Raw genomic sequence first — 12,215 nt, forward strand, 5'->3', positions numbered from 1 at the left:
TGCATAATGAAAAAATAGTGGTACAATTGGGCGCTTGTTCTACAGTTACACATTGTTGAAGGTAAGTTCCAGTATGTGCATACAGAGTTACACTCCGTGCATTTTGCACAAAACTTACTTGATTGAAGGTAACTATGGTCAAGTGAATGGTGTGTAACACTCTGCCTTCGTAAAAGGGCATGTCATTAATGCCTATATTTTTTTAGGGTTTTCAAGTAATTGGTCTTCATTGTCCATACTCTTCATCGTGCCACAATCTAAATGGCATTGGTGCCATGGGTCTTCATTGTTGATACTCTTCATAGTGCCCGTATTACAAGTAGTTGGCATAAAGTTACGGCAAATACATATAAATATACATGTTCGGCTAATATGGCCAGGTCGAAAAAACTACGGTTTCAACAACATCCTTTGGTACTATACAAAAACAGTCCTGAATTTACACCCTTTAATTATGATGATCTTGCAACCTTTTACTATTTACTCCCAACCGTGGCGGCAATAATGTCCTGAAACTTTGTATTATGCTCCGAACTACAAAGGCGCGCGGTGTACATAATTCGATATTTCGCAACATTTTCCTGCACAAATTCACCTCTTGTATTAGTAACCCCTAGGATTGAAGTATTTATTAACCGTTTTATTGCCACAAGTAGAAAAAACAGATAGTTATAGAATATTATCACACCTCAGTAATTCGCACAGCCAATCTTCCACTCCAGTGTTCAAGAAAGGTCATCGTGAAAACTCCACTATCGAACCTGTACAGATCAACATATTGTGACTCAGAAATATGAACAATATACTAAAGTGATAGTAGTACGCATTGCAATATTAAGGTATTGGAGTCGTATTAAAAGATCCCATATTTTACATGTGATCAGGTGACACATGAGGTACATCAACAACTAAGAGTTTGAAAGTTGCAAAGTCAAGTTCCATCCCAAATTTAGCTGCCATTATCAGTCCGAGGGCACGTTGCTGCATGAAACAGAGTCAAGTAACTATTTGTATGATAAAAATTAATGAGCAACTCTTATAAACAATCATACCAAGCGCTTTAGAACTGTAATATCTTTGCTCTTTGCTTGTTGTGGGTCAGGGTCTAGCAGATGCACTATGCATTGTGAGACATGGAAGGAGTACACAAACCAGCAGCTGTCTACGAGGATAGGAACAAGAATCTGCAGCATAAAAGAAAATTTTCATCAGCACGAGCATAATAGAGTAGTTTACCAATAACTTGCCAATATATACAAACTCATCAATAGTTACGATAAGGTTATATCCATACCAACTGACACTTAGATGGATCAGCCGCTTTATCAGGGTCGCGGATCTTGAACAACTTCATAAGCTTAGCAGTTAGGATGTCATCGGATTGTGATTCGAGTTTTCGAAGATTCAAAATGCCATCCTGTTAGGAATCAGTACAAGGGAATATAGATGTTTAGGGTGAATTTCACGGACTCGGGTACTAGATTGGTACATGCATTTGTGGGAAATTTTGATAATATTTTATTGAATGGTAGCCATTATCTAACAACAATTTTAATGCTTACAACTGTTATAGGCTCGACAATATAGCGTTTGACTCTACTGGTTGTGCTAGTCTCCCCACCCCAGTTTATAAGCCGGGCAAATATGTCCATGACCTGCGTAGAGTTACAGCCAAGTAACAGAATTGGTTTAGTTACTGCCATTTGAAAAATGTATCGCTTTACCTTACCAAACCAACACAATGTATTATTTCTCGGGCTGAAAAAATATGCCTAACCCGAGTCGAGACATGCATGCCATCAGAAAGAGTCCTGAGGTTATCTCGTGTTAGAGCAAGTTGGAACATTTGAATGAGTGTCTCCCTGTCATTACGCGAGACAAAGAGGTACTTTTAAAATTGGCAGTTGTTAGCAACTATGTTGTACAAAAAAGTAAATGCTTTATCATAAAGTTACATTCAGCTTCAGCCAACAAATACTAGCGCTAATTATGGTTACAATTGATACCATGTTAGCCTAAATTTAATTCCAATTGGAAGAGCATAAAAATGCATGAATTGATTACGAATACACTAGAGGGATGTACTTAACAAATAGTGGCACCAATAAATCCTTAAGTGCCTGTATCATAACCTCGTAATCGTATTATAAATATATAGGAACCTTACTTGGGATTCTTATCTACCTCCCATGCGAATGCAGCGATCCTTTTGTCGTAAATGCTGATTGTCACGTGCGAAGGCAGAAGGTACTCGACTGACCGTAGCATGCTGCTTTTCTTCGTTGTCCGAACTGGCCTGTGCTCATTCTCAGCTTCAACAACTGCTGCAGATATCAATACATCAGAAAATCGAGATGTTTTTTAGTTCACACTGACAGAATAATGATTAGGTATGCGTGTTATACAAAAATTTAATGGGACAGCATATTGCAATAACGTTTAACCGATCAACCAAGCATTCTTCAATTGATATGCAAACTCAAATGTGTTGATCATAATTCAGACTGAATACTATCAAGGTTTCCATCCTCTGGACACAACATAATAAAACAAATTTGTGAGTGCTTCTACATCAAATTCAAGACACTATTTTTTTGGTCACTAACCTTTCCTTTTGCGACTATAAGACCGCAACTTTCTCGGTGTGTGTGGCAGATCCAAAGGATGCTCAATTCGAACAGGACCTGTTGAGTCATCTTGGATGATTGTTAGGGTATCATTTGACTTGTACACACTGTCTAAAATGTCCTTCCCATCACTTATGTTGCCAACATTTTCTGCCTCCTTCCCATCACTGACTCTCCCATTTTGCTCTTTTTCAACCGTCTTCTGCCCCATCGAATGTCGGTTTGTTGGTTCAGTCTCATCTATTGATCTGGTTGGGGTCCCAATGTTATCATCATTACCACCTGCATCTTGTTCTTTTTCACTATCACCATCATCGCCATCGTTGGAGTCCTTTCCGGCTTGTGCCGATTCATATTCCGAATGATCTTCACTTTCCATATCAAGATGTATTTGCCCTGAATCAGACATCCTCTGTTTCTGTTTTTCTTTCGAAACGACCTCTGTTGCTGTTGCTTTGGCCCTAGGATGAGAACACAGCAATTCTGCAATGTTTGATATTCTTCTTTGGCAACTCACTGTCATACTGTACACTTCTGAAAGCTCAACCTGCTTATACATTAACAAACCACAATGAATATCCTGTTTTGACTTAATTCGAACAGATTAATTCATATTATGCATTGATGTGTATTACTTCCTCATAGACCTCACGAAAACTGCCTTTTCGCTTTCAGGTGGTGAAATATTTTTCAAGAAGAATTATGTACACCAGAAATAGTAGAAAATAACTTAAGGTGTATTTGGCACTCGAATCGCATGAAGTATACAATTAACTTTGTATTTTGCATGAATAATATTCGAGACTTTTTTTCTCTCTCGTTTTTACCATAAAATATGAAAATAGCGGCAGGAGCTGACTACGTTTCAAATGTAGTTAGATTATAGCTGAACACTAATGTTATTTGTGATCGGCATTTGAAAAATCTTGCCACCTTTTTAGAAAGCTTAACTACTTCTTTGTCCCATACTCCATTTACAACTAACTTTCCTGATTTTGTATGTCAAGCATAGCAAACGCAAGATGATTGTATGCTGTGCGTCAACACTTAATGATTGTATTTGACAAGATTACTTTCCTAAGTTACATAGGTGTGGCTGCTTACAAATGCTTGTTCAAATCATAAAAAATGTATAACTTTTAGTTAAGCAACAATAGCGCATAATGAAGTATCAGTTTAAACAGTTAGGCAGCTTACAGCGATATCATGATGCCCGCTGTCCATCATTATTCCAACTAGCTCAGGGGGTAGTTCATTTATCTGTGCACCAGATTCAGCCTCTTCCTCTTCATGCGCCCAAATCTACGAAAACAAAATCAAACCATCACTTCATAAGTACATGGTATGTGTGGCCTATACATACAAACTAGTAAGTTACAATCCAACCAAAAAAAAATTATCACTGTTACTAGTTTTCCTTTTCCATAACCTCCGAAATTATCGATCTCCAATGCATCCCGCTCTGAAATTAAAGCATCTGTCCATGCCTTTGCTCTTGGTGTAACTCGAGCCACTCTGTGCTTCAGTATTGTCACTCGATCAAGGTAATGCACCTGCAATTCAATTGAAGACTGACACATCAATTATATCACCTGCAATTCAAGTACTATGCATAAACAACCTTCATGTGCCTACTTAAAATTTGTTTTCGTTGCATCCCCTACTACTTAGATCACTTACTAACTTTCAACATTAAGTAACTAAACTTACCAGTAGGACAAACATGCAACCCCCAACATATTGGTGCTGCTTTTCGCTTTTCTTCTGTACTTCTAATATCCTATTGCATAGTACATTTCTAACGTACTCTGCCCAATTTAATGAGGGCACCTCAGTAACCACCTTCGTGCAACCCCATAGCCGGATTTTATGCTCAGCCCGTGTAGTTGGAGCTAATAGACATCCACAAGCAAATGCAACAAATAGTCGCTTGAACTCGTCCCCACCGCTCATGCTTACTAACTCTTCGGGCAGCTCTTTCCATTTGTATGTTCGGCGACTTGATCCAGAATCTCCACCCTCACTGCTATCAGTATCTTCAACTGGTAAGGGGCCATCATTTGGGATTCCAAGGATTAAACTGATGTCTTTTGCTGTTAAGGGTAGCACACCATCTCTATGTAGCTAAAAGCTACTTAGTGTAGGATTAAAATTGTCTACCAGCCAGGTTCCTATGCCGTTCGGAATGGAGCGACACTTTATTTCCAGCAGCCCTCCAAATCTCATATCTCTGATTTGCTATTTTTTTGTTTCATCAATGTTCGATGCTAACCAAACCATCTGATTTGGTGAACAACGAATGGTGTACTTCGGATTCTATAATCAAGTTCAAGCAGAAAAACTAGTTAGACATACACAGATTATCATGTAACAACCAAAATCAGCAGCCATGCTTTGTGCTTACCTTAATCTGCTGTTTTCGCGGTATAGTCTTTCCAAACCGCGCCATTTCTCTCTTGTACTATTCTTTCTCTTTCCGATAGTTCTTTTTTCGATTCTGGACTTCTTCCTCGCTCAACTGATCATATGCTGCTTTTGCCATTTTATTATACTGCATTGGATGCATTTAATCGCGAATCATGTTATATGTAAACCAGCATTTTCTAACACAGATTAATATCAGAAACCTCCTCTAATGTTTATTCTAATCACATCTACCACCCCCCAAGTTTTTCAAATCACACATACCACTTCCGGCAGTAGGATGTGACAGGTTCTCCGAATCAAAAGGTGAGAAATTATCCAAAAATCACCAACATCTATCCCATGCCACAAACAACCTTAACTCGTTCAAAGACAAAAAGAAATTCGAATAAGTAATGTTATACCGTAATCAAAGTTGAACGGCCATAATTGAAAAACAATCGATGCAGCATACGGAGACCAATACTCCACTACAAGAACTAAGAAGAAAACTGCATGCCAAAAAAGATTAAAAAAATTCAAAAATTTCTTTTGGCAAACTGCTGATAACTGTTCTGAATTATGTAATATTCTTTGTACAAAATGTAACTCTAATTGAACTATCTGTAAAACTTATCAACACAAATACGATTATTACATACTGGACCCATATCTACACTAACAACTTATCACACTTCTTTTGCAAGGATGTACAAGAAGTTTACACAAAATTACAAAATGATCAATAAATGTTACACTATTTAGGGATGATTGATCTAACAACTGTTCCTATCCCCCTCCCTAATATTAATTAGTCATGGCGTTTCTAGTAATTTTAATTTTTGGCAATGGACATAGTGCTATTGCCAAAATCGCAATTCGTAACTGCATAATAACACAATCTAAAAGTAGTTCAAAGATGATGGGAATTCATGAGTACATACCTCAAGCGAGCCATTTCTACTATACTATGGGGTATCGCAATTCATATGTTTCCAAAACACCGTCTACAAGCAATAATCTAGACACTGAGAATTGCAATATTAATAATTTACAAACTCCATTCGACTAGAATGCAGAAAAAAGCTATTTATATGCCCGCATTTTTTCAAATATGGAAGAGCAAGTTTATTTACAACTACAACCACATTCTGAAACTATTGCTGCCATTATGAGAATCCATACTTATATTTTTTATCTCCGTTCGGATCAATGTAACATTTTTTAAACAATGTGTAACTCTACGTGAATTATTTAGTAGAGACGCAATCTATTGTAAAGATATACAAGAAACTTACATAAAATTACAGAATGTTCAAAACGTGTTACACTATTCAAGGATGATTGATCTAACAACCTTCCCTACCTCGCATCCCTCCAAACGATACATATCATCATACTCCATGGTGTATGAAAATATGTAATTGTGTTACAACCCTAATGGATCCTATTATTTATTAGATGATCATTTACATATACTAAAAAACAAGATTTACACCTGTTTTGTTACTACGAAATAAACTCGTTTTGGGCTATGGGTACAGATGGAACAAAAATAAAGCCTCTATCCTACAATTCATTTTTTTTTCTATCATTTTGAAATAGATGGGCTGACAATGAGACCAAAGTTGTCATTGCAGGGGTGCTAAGTGTGAATTCGAACACATGGAGGGTGCTAGGTGTGATTAGAAGAAACCTCGAGGGAGGTTTCCGATATTAACCCTTTTCTAATTGTGTTTTTTACTTTTACCGCGCAACAACTTTCCTCATTAATGCTTTATTTAGTTCTTAATGCATACCTCTGTTATCTTAATGCCTTTTGCTGGAACGATGCTTTGATACTCCTTCCTACACACATTAAATATTAACTAATTAGCTGTGCATTCTACTCATGATTATTATTTTCAATAAACATCAATATTACCTAAACTTCATCCACGCATTCAACGGTGGAACTGGTTGTCTGACTTCACTTGTTCCCGCTGCCTCTATTCCTTCATTTTCGCCTAAACTCTTGTTTCGTCTTTCGCTTCTTTTCCATGCCATCCTGTTCATGCATAACAACAAATACAATAAACATATACCGCCAAAGTCTCAAATACGACATACCAGTTACACGCTAACATTTCTACTCTGTTTCTTCTATGTACTTGTTAATCCACACCATGTAACATTTATCCAACATTGTATTCATGCACAATAACTAATACAATCTAACATACATCAATGCAGTCCCAAATACGACATTCCAATTTCAATGTAACAATTCTCTTCTCTTTCTGGAAGGTACCTGCTAATCCACAGCATATAACATTTATCCAACACCATGTACCACTTATCCATCACTTTGTTCATGCACAAGAACTAACACAACAAACATACATCAATGTAGTCCCAAGTACGACATTCAAATTTTAATCTAACATTTCTCTTCTCTTTCTGAGCGGTACCTGCTAATACACACCATGTAACAGTTATCCAACACTAGGTAGCATCTATCCAACATTTTGTTCATGCACAACAATTAATACAATAAACATACATCAATGCAATCCCAAATACGCCATTCAAATTTCAGTCTTAACATTTCTCTTTTCTTTCTGTCATGTACCTATTAAGCCACATCATGTAACATTTATCCAACAACATGTAAGACTTATCCAACATTGTGTTCATGCACGTGAACTAATAGAACAGATACACTAATGAAGATCACAAAATGAGACGTACCAATTTTACACGAACATTTCTACTCTTTACTTCTCTGTGCCTGTTAGTCCACAACATGTAAAACTTATCCAACATTGTGTTCATGCACATCAACTGATACACTAGATATACACCAATGAAATCTCAAATACAACATACCAATCTCAGACTAACATTTCTAATCTGTCCTTCTCCTCTACCCTTTGTTATTTTCTAGACCTTTTCCTTATACTATGTACTACATCTCATAAGTGTTGACTTTCTTATGTTAATGTTTTACACTTTAACACACCGTATCAATGTTTCTTCATGTCACTTTTTTTCCACATAACATAATTTTCAGCCAACGTGCTATATGACCCTTCCTTGCACTGAGCTATCTTGTCACTATTTGGTTTCGCAATGTATGATACACTCAACACATTGTACTATCTACTCAACATATCGCAATTCAGCATCTACACCCATTTTTTACACCTACGAAATCCCAAACCCATGCACACATTTTATCAAGCAGTTGTGCCGCAAGATTTTCCCCTCCTTTCCTACTCTCCTGTTTCGACGATCACAGACAATTTTACATAACACTCCTATCACGCTGAACTTTTTTACTTACTATACACAAAAACGTCATAGTGTGCACCAAAAACATCCACAAGTAAGGTCCTTCCACTTTGAAGTATAAATTACACACATTATTGTATCATCCCAGGCTTCCAACATGTTTTACCTTTACGATTTGTGGTCTTTCACTACTCAAGATCCCACGATCTTCAACTTTGTAACTTGGGTTCACCTTTCTTCTTCTTTTACTAAACCCGATTCGCAACAAAATTGGCCTTCTGCCATCACTTCTTCCTTCTGCTTCCTCTGCTCAGCCTTCAACAATGCCGCAGTTCCACAGCTTGACTCCAATGTCACACTGTTCTTGCCAATCTCCTCTTTTTCTCTGTTATTTCTCCTCTCGTCTATTGCCCTAGTTTTTTACAGTTGTGGATTTCAGCAACTGCTTCGTTCGTTTGGGAGAGAGTCTTAAGTGGGCCTCTTCATTTTCGACATTTCATTTTGGGCGGGAGGACGCTTACCAACGTTGCTGCCGTTCCGTTACTTGCCGTTATCCCAGATGCGTTTTCAAAATTTTTTTCCCTTCTCAGTTAATAGAACGATGTCGTTTTGGTCTCACCTGAAGGCTTGCTGGCTTGGACCATTTCTCGCCACACGTTCGGTCTTGTGAGGGGACCATTCAGGAGCGGTCGGCCTGACGACCGCTCCTGCCCCGTATCCCAACGGAAACCTACAATAATTAGGCTGTTCTTAAACTTTCTTAATGTTTTCTGTGCTTTCTTTGATACACTCAATAATTTTTTGTTTGAAGCTATAAGCTTATTTTGCTTGACTTGTTAATGTAATTGTTTTATAATCCTTTAATTCTGCTTAAACTATAATCGAACACAATTTGCTTCTTCAAGAGCAATTTTAAAGTACTCTAATCTTGTCAAAATTTGATGTATCTGCCAGGACGTGGGCTGCTCTCTCCCAGTCGAGGTGATACACCTTTCTCAATACTTTAAGGATCATCATTGATCTATCTTCAGCCATTGCAAAATGGGGGTGGTGACCTCCATCTTTGCAATAGATTAATATTTATAGAATGACGGCCATTGCAGAGTTGTTGACATTATTTTTAGTGTAGAGAAAGGAAGAAGATTAGAACAAGGTAGCTCATATTTCAAGCATGTCGATGATAAACTTATCCTGCGGTCAGTCATGCACTTTCAGTTTACATTACAATTATTATTATTTTTGGTTCATTGGCATTTTAGTTTGTTTCCCTAACATCAAGATCTGTTCTTCCTCTATGCCATAGTTATGGTAACTCTTAAAAATGTTTTGAACACTACACAGTACAATATAATGTAAATATTTCGCATATTATATTCAATTCCTATTAGGGGAACTGTTATGCACCCATTCTATACGAGTATTTGTTTTTGATGGCATCTTTGAAGGTTTGTTATTTTCCTTTTTCTGTTAATTCCTGAATTTCCTGTATTTCTTTCTTCATCATTATGCTATTGCAGGACATCTTCTCTAAGATTCACTAAACTAAATACTTCCGTACCTATTATGCCTATTTTAAACTATTCCAGCGCTTTCTTTTGCAAATTTCATTTTTATTTTGAGGTTAATTTTCTGGTTAATTGAACAATTTTTTATGGTAAGATGCGGTTTACTTCCACATATCTTTAACTTCCTTGGTTTTTCATACAGCAAACAGACAAGTGTGGAAACCATCAACCAGAATATCGCAAGCTAGAACCTGTCATGCATATATGTTTTTCAGGCCACAACATCATGCTGTTATTATTCATTGCATTATGGTAAGGTTTTTAGATCTAGAATTGCATATCCCCCTCAAAATATAGTCTAGACTTGGGTGCTGTATGTTGGTTGGGAATCACTGGTTTAGACATGAGATGAGAGATAACACAGCTAATGGGATTTATGCTGTGTTATTCAAGCAATTCAAGGTACACATAAAAATAATATTTCTATTCATATGAAAAGTAGTGTGAATCAGAAGCTCACCAGGCTTAGGTGCCTGTTGTTGGTTTCAATGGTATTGACCCTTTTTGACGTGGTAGCATTAGATATGTATAAGGCACCATTGCTGGATATTTCTTTGTGTTTGATCCTAAATAGATGAAGAGTTCATCAAATTAATTTGGAGAGTAGAAAGGGGTGCAAAAACAAAATGAGCAGAAAACCAGTGATGGATATTTGTGCTGATGACAATTATGACTTAATTTCGTTTTTATCTTCACCTTGTATTTGTCTAGCTGATGTCTAAATTTCAACTTTCTAAGATCTTTCTACTCAAAAAGGGTATAAACATCAGATGAGTACATTTTTGACAATAACCATCAACAATTCTGAATAAACAGAAAGGTGAATAAATTCAAACTGCTCACTTATTTTAGCCCTTAGTAATAAAAAACAGAAAGGAAGCAATAACTACTGCATAATCATTTTTTCTGAAAAAGAAGAAAGGCAACTAATTTGAAGTGGTTTCTAATATCTCTTCCCCTTGTATGTTGTTCTTCATGGAGTACAATTGACTGCACTCTATCTCTGGTATAGCTTCTTTAGTTATGTATTTGCTGCATAATCCACTCTAATGCTCTGCTCTACTTCTGATGTTTTCATATTATCCTATGCAACAAGATATTCTAGGTATGTTGCACTTTGTATTCATTGTAAATATTTTCATATATCCCTGTAGACCTTTGATGAATTGGAATGAATTTTTGTAATTCAAGCACGCTTCTTGAAAAAAAAGTTGATACTCAAAGATGGCATTTGCCCACCAGTAAGTGGGGGATCATCCGTGGTTGCCTTTCCTGCTCTTTCTCTTCCTACTTTCTACATAGGAATTATGTAAAAATTTGAAAGACAAATCATTGTTTACAATTCTTTGTAGAATTGAGACCATGATCATTTAATGCCTCTTTTCAGAAGTACGTATTGCAAGGAGCTTAGTTCGCTGCTTGGAAAGATGCAAGCCCTCCTCACATCTTTATGTTGAAAAATGTGGCAACATCATGTAACTGAGAGCTTTTGAGCTAGGTGTTGCCTCCAGACTGCAACCATATCCTTTTGATGGAGGATATTGCAGAGTTTCCCTTCTTGGTCAGACTGCAATATTAGTGGCACTGACAAAAAAAGAGTCACTTCCATAATACTGGCTCCTGTCTTTCACCCCCGCCATCTTTCACTTGGAGCAGCATAAGAGCTGAAGAACAATGACCTACAAGTGTCTTCAACACTTCATCTATCTTGAAGATATGGAAATTGCTGACTGCTCTTAGCTCTAGTCGCTAAAAAAAGAGTTGTTGGTGTCCTCCCCTGCTTCCACTATGCATGAAAAATATGGTTTTCATTGTCCAAATTACCATATAATAAGAGAAAGGAAGGGAAAGAATGGCCCTAAGGTTTCTGATATAAACTGCATAGCTTTCAATAGTGAGCTAATTCTATATTGAATCTTGCTTGTCAGTCGCAAGAGCTTGACCTCGGGGGCGTAAAGGTACGTTCTTCTGTTAGATTCATTTTCTTGGAATGCTCCAGTGCCTCAAATAACGGGAGCATCATTTGCTGTGCATATGATCCCAGCTTCTTGATGATAATTTTGTCAACTTACTCTTTAGTTCTTGTTTCTCTTTCAGAATTTTTCTCCATGTTCATGGCCAACTTTGCAAAACATAGGATTTGCCTACTCCAAGGATCCTATCGAAAAAGTGCTAGCCACATCATACTTCTTGCCTTGCATTTGCAAATTACATGTTCAAGAATTTTTCAACATTTGAGGTGACATTCGTCCTCCTTTTTCAGTTCATTCCTTCCTAGTCACTTTTTAGATTAGATCATGGAAAAACTTTTCCTTTTATGCAATTAACAATACGGGCGCAATGTGCA

This window comes from Coffea arabica, chromosome 2c (genome assembly GCF_036785885.1).
Source record: "Coffea arabica cultivar ET-39 chromosome 2c, Coffea Arabica ET-39 HiFi, whole genome shotgun sequence".
In the NCBI taxonomy this organism is placed as follows: Eukaryota; Viridiplantae; Streptophyta; class Magnoliopsida; order Gentianales; family Rubiaceae; genus Coffea; species Coffea arabica.